The 5,468-nt window shown below is 32.8% G+C and overlaps 1 pseudogene; it reads right to left on the minus strand.

Annotated features, from left to right (window-relative positions):
- Positions 1-2,103: 2,103 nt before the first annotated feature.
- LOC101430949 (protein DBF4 homolog A-like) lies at positions 2,104-4,581 on the minus strand (annotated as a pseudogene).
- Between the last annotated feature and the right edge of the window lie 887 nt (positions 4,582-5,468).

Below are 5,468 nucleotides of genomic sequence, written 5' to 3' on the forward strand. Positions count from 1 at the left end.
GAAGAAGAGGTGTGATGTGGGGGCATTTTTGGGACTTGGAGTTTTCCTGAATGATATTGCAGGGACCAGTGCAGGACCTTATATACCCTGCCCTAACCCACTGAATGGACTGGGGAAGAGTGTAAACTATAATGTGAACTATAATCCATGTGGTGTAGCAGTGCTCCAAAATGTATTCACCAAATGTAATGAATGTGCCACAATGATGAAAGAGGTTGTTGATGTGGGAGGAGTAGGGTGGGGTGTTGCATATCTGGGAACCTCATATTTTTTAATGTAGCATTTCTTATGATCTATGTATCTTTAAAAAGAAGACACTTAAAAATAAAAAAAAATTAAAAAAAGAAACATATTTGACTGACCACCCTATCTGCTGCTGCTCTGGAATCACCATCACATCCATGTTGTTCCCAGTAAATGACTAAACACGGCAGTAGTTCTAAAATAGTCCCATTTCTGTAAATTGTAGAACTCCTCAGCTTGGTTACTTTGGTTCAAGGACTCCTACTAGCTCAATCAAAGCTTTTTTTGGTATTGCATCACAGTTTGAGATGCCTCTTACCCAATTCTTCCTTCTGCCACTTTTTCACAAGGGTTAATATTGCATTGTAGTCTGAAGGCTTTCTCACCTTCTTTATCTCCCTCCACTTTTTTTTCTTCACACATTTCTCCCAATAAATCTCTTATACACTCCAATACTATTTCTCATCCTTGTCAGAAGATTCTAACGAAAACAGATTTGGAGATCATTATTAAACAACTTTACCTAATTACTATGTTTAAAGCATTAGATATTTATCTTACCTTGATATATACACAAAACAAAAAACTTGTAAGTATATTTTTATAATGACTTTAGGAAAATACCCATGAACAGGAAATAATCCAAATGCCCAAAAAGGGACAAATGGATAAATAAATGGTGGTATGTTGATAAAATGGAATACTAGAAGCTGATATAAAGGGACATTAAGGAATCTCAAAAATACTGTGCTGAACAAAGCCAGGCATTTTCTATGGAACCAGCAGTTTTCTATCACTTTCATATGCTTTTTATAGTCAGTCTTGTTTGTACAAGTTTTAGCTGCATCACCAGTGCTGAACTCCTGTGAGATTAAAAGTCCTTTGCCTAAGTATTTGTCATGGATTCTTTTCTTTTATTTTTTTTTCTTTTCATATATGACATGCTCTTGTATTTATTCATATATTCAAGTCTAACAGTCAGAAAAATGAGAAAACACTTCTTTAGATTGAAAATGGATTTTGTAAATTTTAATTAATGAATATTTAAATGAGGGCAATCAATAGTGGTCATTATTTTTACGTATCTTTCTAGAAGTTTCTTTCAAATTATTTGATATTCTTGATTCTATATAAGGGCTTCATTCTTCCATTTGCACTTATGGGACAAAAAATTCTAAAACTTTATTCATGTACTTGAAAATTGCTCAAAGCAAAAATTGCTGCAAACCTTTCTCCTTATGTTTGGGTTACAGAACCAGACCTTTCCTGGCTTTTGGCTAGAAACTAGGATGGTATTAGTAAGATATCTAAAGGTTAAGTAGAAAAGAAGAATAAGATATTTTGTGGGACTTCTGGCATATTTTTATGATAGAATTGAGAGACTGAGGAAAATTATGCTGAAGAACACCACGATTTTTCCTCCCTAATTTCTTGGCCTTGTAATATTAGCCAGTAACCTAGGGGCATGAATTCTTGGTCTCTTGTATGAAGCCAATGATTGACACTTCCCTTGGTATAAACACGTGGCTGGAAGAATTGGCTCTACCCTCTGCAGAACCTTCTCTCTAAGATCATAGCTCTTCAAATTTGGTTGACTTTATGGTCTTTGGTGCTTTCAAATATACGTTTTTGTACATGTGTATATGTATGATGTATTTTATCTATGCTTTTCTGTTATTTTTAGCTTGAGAATTGTTCTGCTGCAAGACATTCTGTATTGTGTGTGTATGTGTTTTGGTAGAAAAATGCAAGCATCTTTATTGTTAATATTTATATTTGGTTGGCAAAAATTCTAAGAATTTTAATACATATTTAAAAATTTCAGGAATATGATCCTTATCACTTCTGGAAAGTATAGTTTTAAAGAGTAAAAGCCTGTGTAAATATACAAGTGGAAGGGAAAGAGATAAATAATGACAACAGATTATTTCAATTTTCTCCTTTACACACATCTATATCACACATACCACTGGTTTTGGTGTAGCTTGTGAAACCCAAAAATTCTGATTTTTCTTTGTTAGTCTGAAATAAATCCAGTAAATATTGTACTTGTGAACTATAAATTGTTTTCTTCTTGTGTAGTGAGAAACTCAGTTCTTTTCTTATCTGACTTCACATTTGGTCATAGATTTTCCTTTTTGTTTCTTCCTAATAATATTTTCACTTTCTGATGGATTTTACCAAAAATATAAATTTCCATTTTCTTGATGTCACATTCATTTGGTTACATGGGAGGGCTATGGGATGGAGTGTTTGCCAGAGTTGTTAAATGCACTTGTGAATTCTTCATTTCTGTCAGACCAGAATCATGACCAAATATTAAATTAATATTTTTTCTTCAAATCCTTTGCTGGAAGAAGCATATTATCTGAATTCTCTTTCAGTTGAAATGAATTATTATTCTTACCAAAACTAGAAAATTGTATAGATACCTTTAGTCCACAAGGGCAGTGAACTTCCCTTAGTTCTTCTAAGTCATTTTCATTTATTAATAAAATGAAATTATGTTAAAAAATCAAGAATGCCTCCTTGTTTATTTTTATGTAAAGATAACTGACTAAAATCCTGTTTTATGTCATTTTCATCTAGGTTTAATGCAGAATATTTGTTAGTCTTTTTCTCATCAAGTCCTCTGAGTTCACCTGAAAGGCAGGGGATAGGTTCTGAAATATATATAAGCTTTATGGTCTTTGTTCTTCTAAATAGATCTTTGATCCATATTGATCCACATTAATTTTTGTATCAGTGGTGAGATAGTGATCCTCTTTCATTCTTTTGGATATGGATATCCAGTTCACCAAGCACCTGTTGTTGAAAAGACTCTTCTGTCCCAATTGAGTTGAATTGGTGGCCTTTTTGAATATCAGTTGTCAGTATATGCACAGTTCTATTTCAGAACCCTCAGTTTGGTTCAGTATGTCTGTCCTTGTATCAACACCATGCAATTTTGACCATTGTAGTTTTATAGTACGCTTTAAAGTCAGGTAGCATGATTCCTCCAATTTCAATTTTATTTTTTTGGCTATTTGGGACCCCTTATCCTTCCAAATAAATCTGATAATTGGCTTTTCAATTTCTGTAAAACATTGCTGTTGAAACTTTTATTGGGATTGTGTTGAATCTGTAAATCAATTTGGGTAGATATGACAGCTTAATGATACTTAGTCTTTCGATCTATGAACATAGAATATACTTTCATTTATTTAGGTCTTCTCAAATTTCTTTTAGCAATGTTGTGTTGTTTTCTGTATACAAGTCCTTTGCATGCTTAGTTAAGTTTTTTTTCCCTAGATATTTGATGTTTGATTCTTTCAGTTGCTTTGTAAATGAATTTTTTTTCTTGATTTCCTCCTCAGATTTGCTCATTATTAGTGTACAGAAACACTACTGGTATTTTGCATGTTGCTCTTAAATCCTGCCCCTTTACTGAACTTGTTTATCAGTTCTAAATCTTTGTTGTAGGTTTTGGGAACTTTCTACATATAGGATCCTGTCATCTGCAAATACTGAAAGTTTTACTTCTTCCTTTCCAATTTGGATGCTTTTTATTGCTTTTTCTTACCTAAGTGCTTAAACAACTATTTTAATACAATGTTAAATAAAAATAGTGACAATGGGCATCCTTGTCTTGTTACAGATCTTAAAGAGAAAGCCTTTAGCCTTTTACCCTTGAATATGACGTCAGCTGCGGGTTTTTCATATATACCCTTTATCATGTTAAGGCAGATTCCTTCTATTCCTATCTTTTGAAGTGTTTTCTTTTTTTTAAATCAAGAAAGGATGCTGCATCTTGTTAAATGCCTTTCCGGCATTGAAAGTGATGATCATATGAATTTTTCCCTTCAGACTGCTTATGTGATGTATTACATGGATTAAATTTCTTATGTTGAACCATCTTTGCATTCATGGGATCAAACTCACTTGATCATAGTGTATAATTTATTTGATGTGTTGTTGGATATGATTAGCAAGTATTTTTTGAAGGTTTTTGCATCTAAGTTCATTAGAGACTTTGGCCTGTAGTTTTCTTTTCTTGTGGTATCTTCAAGTGATTTTGGTATTAGTGTGATATTTGCATCATAGAATGAGTTAGGTAATGTTTCCTCCAACTTTTTTGAAGAGTTTTAGCATGATTTGGTGTTGTTTTTTTCTGGAATGCTTGGGAAAAGTAATTTGTGAAGTCATGTGGTCCTGAGCTTTCTTAGTTGGGAAGTTTTCAATGACTAATTCAATTTCACTACTTGTGATTGATCTGTTGAGTTCTTCTACTTCTTTCTTCATCAATGTAGATTGCAAATGTGTTTCTAGAAGTTCATCCATTTCATCTAAATTTTCCATTTTGTTGGCATATAATTTTTCAAAGTATTCTCTTATATTACTCTTTATTCCTTTGGGATTGATGGGTGATGTCCCCTTTCTAATTTATGATTTTATTTATTTGCATCTTGTCTCTTGTTTTCTTTACTAGTCTAGCTAAGGGTTTGTTAATTTTATTAATCTCCTCAAAGAACAAACTCCTGGTTTGTTAATTTTTCTAGTGTTTTTTTAATTCTCAATTTCATTTAATCTTTGTTATTTCCTTCATTCTGTTTGCTTTGGGATTAGTTTATTGTTCTCTACCTAGTTCTTCCAGGTGTGCAGTTAGTTCTTTGACTTTAGCGCTTTCTTCTTTTTAAATGTAGGCATATAGGGCTATAAATTTTCCTCTCAGCGCTGTTTTAGCTGTATCCTATAAGTTTTGATATGTTCTCATTTTCATTCACTTTAAGGCAGTTACTGATTTCTTTTCCAATTTCCTTCTTGACCCACTGATTGTTTAAGAGAATGCTGTTTTATCCCCCATATATTTGTACCTATTCTGATTCTCTGCCCCTTATTAATTACTAGCTTCATTCCACTGTGGTCAGAGAAATTGCTTTGTATAATTTCAATCTTTCTAAATTTTCTGAGAAATTTACTGAGAATGATCCATGAGCACTCAGGAATAATCCATGAGTACTCAGAGATAATGTATATCCTTCTGTTTGGGGGTATAATGTTCTGTATATGTGTATTAGGTCTAGTTCCTTTAACTTATTGAATGTCTCTCTTTATTTGAAACTCTGTCATTATGTTCTGTCTAATGGTGATACTGGTGTATTGTTTTCTCCCACTATGATTGTGGAAACATCAATTTCTTTTAATTTTGCCACGTTTGTCTCATCTCATGTATTTTGGTGCACACT

Source organism: Dasypus novemcinctus, chromosome 13 (genome assembly GCF_030445035.2).
Source record: "Dasypus novemcinctus isolate mDasNov1 chromosome 13, mDasNov1.1.hap2, whole genome shotgun sequence".
NCBI classification, from domain to species: Eukaryota; Metazoa; Chordata; class Mammalia; order Cingulata; family Dasypodidae; genus Dasypus; species Dasypus novemcinctus.